This window comes from Lygodium microphyllum, chromosome 28, assembly GCF_053477565.2.
Source record: "Lygodium microphyllum isolate KBCC chromosome 28, Lygodium_microphyllum_v1.1.10, whole genome shotgun sequence".
NCBI classification, from domain to species: domain Eukaryota; kingdom Viridiplantae; phylum Streptophyta; class Polypodiopsida; order Schizaeales; family Lygodiaceae; genus Lygodium; species Lygodium microphyllum.
Genome location: NC_141162.1, coordinates 55,243,936 through 55,252,315, shown reverse-complemented (window position 1 = coordinate 55,252,315; position 8,380 = coordinate 55,243,936).

Below are 8,380 nucleotides of genomic sequence, written 5' to 3'. Positions count from 1 at the left end.
AAAGGTTATCTTCTTCCTAAATAGTATAGTAGCCAACAAGAAACGGAGTAAAGGCTTCCATAAGAGAGTTTGTGATTGATTAAACAATGTGTATGATGGAATTCTATTAAGTATCTTCACTAGTGATTTTACACATGGAAATCAGATTTTTTACTAGATTAGGCACATAATAGACATCCCTAATGAAAACAATTTTACCATCAAGTAATTCGATGTTTGCATTTCTCATGTCAAGAGCGGTAAGTGTATCATTGTTTCCAAAGCGCACATCTCTTGGTGTAATTTCCTAGTATTCACTTAAATAACATTTATCTGTAGTTAAATGGCATGTGGCCCACGTATCAGGGATCCACATATGAGGTGGGATGATGGAAGTATCACAGAAAGCCATAAAGGCAAGCAAGGCATCATCAACATTCAAGTAATCGAAGTGAGATGTGCTATACAAAATCGTGTTCATCCGATTCACCGCAAGAAGATTCAGATGCAGTAGCACAATTTGCTTGAGCCTTAGGCCTGTTAGGACGGCCTTTGGAATGACACCAACAGTCTTTAGACGCATGACCGTACTTATTGCAAATGCAACAATAGGGTGTGGTAATACTAAAGTTAGGTTTGGAAAAGCGTGGTTTAAAAGGTTTTTCATGAAGGATAATTATTGCGGGATGAAGCACATCTAGATTTTCTATGGAAATTTCCTTTGGATTGGACATACATTGCTAATGTGGATGATGAAGATTGGGTATGTTGATTTGCTTGGCACATTGAATTTTCTTGTAGAATTAATGAAATTAGTATTGGTACCGATAATGTGACTTGATTAGATTGTGTGGATGTGAAGGATTGCCAAGATGGTGGAAGTGCAACAAGAAGAAGTGTAGCTTGGACATTGGGTAGAAGCTCCAACCCCGAGAGGAGAACATCATCCATTTTCAAGCGCCAAGATTGTAAAACTTTTGAAATGCTTGATCTTCTTGGATAATTAAATTAAGCAATGTTTGAAGGTTATATACGTGATTGCCAACGGATTTTGGCTCATAGGTATTGCGTAGCTGTGTCCAAATAGAATGTGCAGCTGATTGCATAAGAACATATTGCTTTTCGGTATTATTCGTATGAAGAAGAAGCTCAAGAGGAGCGGTTAAGTCACGGTCTTCCTACAATTTAACATCATCAACTAATGTGTGATCCGTTCAAGCAGGACAAGGTGTACTTCCATCGACAATATCGAGGATTTCCTATTTTTGAAGGATAATCTCCATCGTCATGCGGCGCCAAGGGTGATAGTTCCGATCGCTGCTGAGATTGTCGAAATTTTTATAAGTTCGCGTTGATACTGACGCTTGCGCCATGGCGGTCAAGCATGGGAGTTGTCAGGAGCTTGCAAGTCGAAGATAAAATCTGACATCAATAATGCTATGAAACCCACCACAGGCTCCAAAGATGTGCATCTTAGTTGGTTTATTCCATTCTCATTGTTTGCACATTTGTTTGGTTCATGTGATGTTTTGAAGAAAACAAAGATTACTTATCAATGCAAATGTCCATCTGAGGAATGGATGAGTCAGCTATTGGGTGAGTCTTGGCAAGTCAAAAGAACACATTTTGATGAGACGATTGAGTGCAGGGTCAACCAATCTGATATTACATTCAGGTAAAACTTTTTTACTACTTTGCATACCTTGATTTAATTGACATAGGTCTCGCTTAGATGAATTGTTATGTTAGTCGCATTGATCACTTACCATTATTTTTGTTTTTATTACAGGTATTTCATTGCTAGACAAACTCTGTGTGTTCGCTTTCGATATAGAAGATGGCGACTTTTGCGAGGGGAGTGGATCATATTGGATCAAGATATCAGAGATGACACACATACATCGCTCGTAGATGTGGTAATCTTGTGGAGTGGTCATAATCCTTTCGTAGTCAGCACAGAGAGTCATTGGCCCATTTATTTTCTGAGACAAGAAATCCAATTAATGTCCAGTGAGCCCCTCTACAACTTCTATTTCAAGTTAGATAATAGAAAAGTCAGGACTCGTAGTGAGCAGTCCATGACATGTAAACAATGTGCTTCTCCACATATCCTTGAGATAGTAGAATCCTTGTAAAAAAACTTTATAAAGAACGAATACATACCTTTTTTGAACTTCTGAGTACTTTAAATTTTAGTTTACTGTGATCCAAGCGTGCGATAATACATACTGTAATTACTCAATCATGTAGTTAAAAATCATAATTAAATTGCAGGTTAGAGGTCTATAATCTAGATAATATTGTCTTTGCACAATGATATATTGTAGCGCATCTCTGCTACTCGTTTCTTAAATTTTAATATTAAATTGGATCCAAAGGGAATTTCAAGGCCTTTTAGATTTATTTTCTTTAAAAAATTATATATTTTCTCTCGTTAGACTTGAATATACTTAGCGACCCAAACATATTCGAGGATATAATAATGTAGAATGAAGCATTTGTCTGTATGAGTAATTTTAATAGTGACTTTAAAGTACTGAAATAAAGAAACTAAGGTAAGAGTTTTAATTTGAAGCTTTAGAGTTAATAACTTTATAAAGAACCTTTATTTAAAACCCTAAACACATAAAAGCTATAACTCCAAACTCATATTCACTTTCATTCTCCACTTCCCTACACTTGTGCTCTCCTTCCTTCTCTCTTTGTGTGCCATGGCTACCACTCCCGCCTTCGCCGCATGGATCAGCTCCACATGCTACGCGCACATAGGGGACCAGATATACCCTAGGTTTTGCGTGACCTTTAGTCTAGAGAGCTCGCTTTCCGCTGTAGACCTTGACTCTAGTATACTAGCATCGTTTTGTGATGCAGTGAACCCTCTCACTTGCTCTATTCCCGACTCCACTCTCAGGTGGGTTCCCATGGATTTTTTGTATAGTTTGTGTGTCGGATCCAGCCATGCAAAGGTGATAAGTCGAGCCTTGGTGCATGTGGGGCAACATCTCCGCGCTAGAGCAGTGTCCACCTTGTCACAGGACCATGTCACGATGGATCTCATTGAGAGGGATGCCGCCTTTGCCATATATGTTATGTACACTGAGGTGCAAGAGGACAGTGACGAGGACATCGACGCACCCTCTCGGTCACTACTAGAGTACTTTGAGAGGGAGCCTGAGGAGATCACTCTCGATCTGAGTGTTGAGGCAGCACATAGCTTGGCCATTGTGTACCCACCTCCCTACCCTGATGAGATGCCCACGAGCGAAGAGCCACCCCTCTCTTCTCTCCATGCTATCACCATCGAGGGGGTGGAATATCTACTCATGCAGGATGTGCTAGAGTTGTTGGAGCTTAGGGAAGAAGAACTATACTGTATCATGGTGCGTGATGCACCTAGTGATTTCATAGATTTTGATTTACAGGATGCCCCACCACATGTTGATGAGGTGGCTCGTTATGATGGCACGAGCATCGATGACATCTCTGCCATTGTGAGCATCCAGGAGCAGATTGAGAATGCGGGGCCACAGTATCAGATCTCTGATGAGGAGTTCGAGCGGTTGCAGGAAAGCCTTTTTCGTCCTCGACCCGACTATGCAGTGTCTACCCAGGAGAGAGACGAGGGCAACCCAGTGGCAGGAGCAGACCTGGATGCTCCATTATAGCGGAAGATAGATGATGCAGAGAAGGTAATGTTCTCGGTTTCATATGAAACTTAACCAGTAGGGCCTCTAGGGCATCGGGAGCGCACACATGCATTTTTGTCGGGATCGGGCCCCCAGATGTGCCCTGGCTGGAGGCTCGCGTCTGGGGGCCTGAATCTGCACACATGCGTTTTTGTCGGGATCGGGCCCCCAGATGTGCCCTGGCCGGAGGCTCGCGTCAGGCTTAATCTGCAGATTCAGGCCCCCAGACGCGAGCCTCCGGCACACATGCGTTTTTTGTCGGGATCGGGCCCCCAGATGTGCCTTGGCCGGAGGCTCGCGTCTGGGGGCCTGAATCTACCCGGAGGCTCGCGTCTGGGGGCCTGAATTTGCAGATTCAGGCCCCCAGACGCGAGCCTCTGGCCAGGGCACATCTGGGGGCCCGATCCCGACAAAAACGCATGTGTGCGCTCCCGATGCCCTAGAGGCCCTACTGGTTAAGTTTCATATGAATATGATTTATATATCTTCAGCACACTCCATGCATAGTGAGTCTGATACTGAACTTGTGTGTTGCAGGAGATTGTCTATATAGATGAGTGTTCATCTAGGCAGGGTGGCCGATCTGGTAGCCAAGGAAGGGTGCAAGACTCGGCATTGAAGGAGTATGTTGGGCAGCTTGTCAACGACATTATTGTATTTCATAAGACATGCACCCCTGCTTTTGCCGAGAACTTCTTGAAGTTGAGGGCACTAACAAAGGCTGGGCCCTTCAAGACCATCCCGACCAACTCCAGCCTGGAGAAACTAGTGTTGCTTCGACGTTCGAAGCTACTCTACTTATTCACGAGTACTAGGTCTGGCCCACTTTTCTCCATGGTGGCCTGTGGCATGGTTGCCGGTGTTGAAGACCCCACTGTCATTAGACAGGAACTATTGGGGCAAAATGTATTGTTGCCTATGATCAAGAATAACTCTGACCATGGGGAGCCTAGCTCGAAGAAGCCTAGGAGAGAATAGATGTACTTATTTCCTATTGATATCGCATCACTGATGTACTGCACTTTGTAATCTTCTCTTCAAGTAATGAAAACCGATGTTTGTTGGATTCGCGTGCAATGTAGTTTGTGATACGTGTCATTTACTGTTGTTTTTTACTTGAATGTTACGTTTATTTGTCGAATTTATACGTAACACGATTCATACCCTAAATTTAATACACAGTGCTTTGTCGAATTCGTGCGCAACATGTATTTGTTTGAACGCATGTAACGATAACTCAACAACGTAAATAAAATAAATATCAAGTGACTAAACAAAAATAAGACATGCCAAAAACTTTGTATTTGTATTAATAACAATTTTACATGGGGTCCATTACAACCAAGGCTTTACAAAATGTCTTCAGAAACTACATTCCATGTGCTTTTGAGTTGTACACCTCTATCCTTACTGACCTCCGCGAGGACTATCTTTCCATCGCCGAAAGAACCTGACTATCCGCAGATCCCTGTCGGTGACGGTGACTCTCCTTGCATGCACCGCTGCATAGACTGAGTCTCCAAATAAGTCGATGAGGTAGGCTTCAGCAGCTTCTTGTAGTGTGAGGAGGGCCTGGGCAGTCCAGCGATCTGGTTGTTTCGCGCGTGATGTATCTGGAAACTGGGTCCTGTTGTTCCTGATCAGTATGCCCTCCATGATCTCCCGCACCAACTTCTGGAATGGAGCCTTCGGTATCAGGAGGTGAGTGGTCTTCTAGTAGTGGCGGATCTCGCGAAGAGCCACTGTGCCTAGCTTCCATCGACGCTTGCGATGTTGGCGTCGTGGTGGTGGTGGTGGAGCTGGAGGACGTGGCTGCCGTATGGAATTTCTAGGGGGGTATCTCTGGGCCGCTTGCTTGGTGCGTACCATGTCTTCTAGGAGAGAGAACTCAGAACTCAAAAGTGAAATGTGTAAAATGAGGTGAAACTTTAAACTTATAGCCAAACTTTTCAAAAACCCTAAAATTTTAATTAATGAATCCACGCTTTGGAAAAATATCACCAGTGCTCCGATTCACATGAAATTTTACCTGTAGGTTCCTCAAGGACACATCAACCACCCAAATTTTTTTTGGCCCCAACAGAAGCCTCTGGATCACCTGTCCGGAGGCTCACATCTGGGGCCCTGAATCCCCAGATTCAGGGCCCCAGACGCGAGCCTCCGGACAGGTGACCCAGAGGCTTCTGATGGGGCCAAATTTTTAATATAAATGAGTTTTTCTAATGTCCAGCATGAGGGTGAAGTTTCACCAGATTTTGATTTATAATTTGACGGTTCAATCTTTGAAAATGCGTTAACTACATTATACTGCGCTGATAATGTATTGTCAACCTCGCAACTGTAGATTAAATGTACTGATAATGAGTGTGCGCAACTGCAGATTAAATGTATTGTCAACCTCGCAATGCGAAACATTGGAAACTTAAAAATTGAAAAAAAAAAATCATGGGTAAAATGGAATATCTCATATCGGATATACTGTTGCCAAACCACTAAATATAGTAAGAATATAGTGCATCGGCCCATGTACAACCGATCACCGACGTGTACGTGGTTGCACATTGAATTTATCCTCAACAAAACTACTTACAAAATTGGAAACTTGAAAATTCACACAATGAGAAACATGGTCAAAATAGAATATCACATATTGGATTTAGCATTGCGAAACTATGAAATACACGGTAGATAGTGCATCGCACCAAGTACAACTAGAGCTAGGGAAAATTTAGCTCCATTTTGCAGGCCACTACTATCAAATACTTGAAGGTCTACTGGAAAGATAACCCAAAACTAAGCTCCTTACAATCTACAACCAAACCTGAGCTAAAAACATAGATCCAATTACAAGGTAGCTTCTCAAAGCATATTGTTGACATTAAGATTAAATGCATCCTTGTTATTGCGGATCCTGCGAACAAGTACCAGATCTATGGGCTTAATAGTGATACATCGGGCATGAATGGCTAAAAGTTGACCATCACTCATTAGATCAATCAAGTAGCTTTCAGCTGCTTCTTGGAGAGCAAGCAAGCCTTGGCTTGACCATCGCCCCACATTCCTTGCCTGGTTCCTCGAAAAGAACTTGTGATGATGCCCTGACTGTAGATCTTGCAGTATTTCTCGCACCAACCTGGAGAATGGTGCCTTAGGAATAATCAAGTCGGCACTCTTCTGGAATTTCCTTATCTCGCGTAGTGCAGCTGTGCATGGTCTCCATCTTCGCTTTTTATGTGTTGGAGGGCGTGTATTACGAGCTGGAGCAGTAGTGGGAGGTGGAGCAGCTGGAGCATGTGGACCACCATTTCTGGACAATGGCTGTTGAGATGGCAAGCTCAACACATGTGGACATGGATGATGGACCGCCTGGTTAGATGGGTCCACACGTCTACACTTAGCACGTCGGTGGTCATTATGACTCTCACATGGCCACTGACTCATTACTTATTATATTCAGGTTGTTACACCTATTTACAGCTGGCATAGTTATAGCGCCAGTCGACTAGTGTAGTCGGTTATGCATTGTTTGACTTAGTAGGCCACTTTCCTTTTATGTTGTATCTTATCTATACTTTGTGTACATTGAAAAGAGTGTGGAAGAAGAAGAAGAAATCAGCAAGAAAACGTTTTGGCCTCCATCTCTATTCTTGTCTCTTGAGTGAGCTTCTCCTTGTGCATTCTATGTGTGTTCGGCGCAGCATCTTGAGCAACCCCCTCCACCACGCGATTCTTGACATGGTATCAGAGCCGCGCCATTGAGAGAGGCTGATTTCGAAGGTTGAAGTGAAGGAGAAGAAGCAAGGTTCGAGCAAGCAAGCTACGGGTAAGAATCTCTCCCATTCTTCCACTCCTTCTCTTGGATAGTGCCTGTGGAGGCACCAGAAGCAAGGCAGAGCAAAAATCTCAGATTGCAGTGAGATTTGGTGTGCGCGAAGAGCGCTGTATATTCTACAGATAGGCCCTTTAGGGCTTTCCCGTAGAGATTTTGGGCATTTGAGGCCATTTCAGGGCCCGTTTTAGAGCCGCAAGGTTGCGGACAGCAGTTTCGGGGTACACTGTGACTTTGACTGTATTGACCGAACGTGGGTGCGCAGGTTACAGATTTCAGATCTGTAAGTTCAAAGGTGTTTATCAGTGAGTAAACACAAGGTTTATCTGCAAACTGGTTGCAGATTGCATGTATTGTTGAGCAGACAGTAAAAAAGGTTGTCTGGTGTATTGCTGTGCACTACAGGTCAAGGGTTGCAGAAGATTTACTTGCTGTTGGTATTAATTTTGTGATAATGGCAGAGAACAGTGGAAGCCCTATCATTGAGAAGCTCGACAAGAACAACTACCCTTCATGGAAGTTCCGTGTCACGAACTTCCTTATTGGAAAAGGCCTCTACGAGTTTGTTTGAGGTGAAGAAAAGGAACCGGAGATGAGTGATCCTCCAACTGCAGAAGAGACAAAGGCACGGAAGGAATGGAATGCAAAGGATAAAAAGGTCATGTATTGGTTGTCTGCAGTAATTGACAATAATATGCTGGGACACATTAGAAATGCAGAGAATTCATATGCAGCTTGGACCATACTTGAAAGTATGTTTTCTGTAAATACAAAGGCACGAAAGATTCAACTCAAGCAAGAGTTGAATACATTGAAGAAAGGGAAGATGTCTATCAATGAGTATGCACTGAAGGTAAGAAGCATTGCAGATGCATTGGCAGCGATT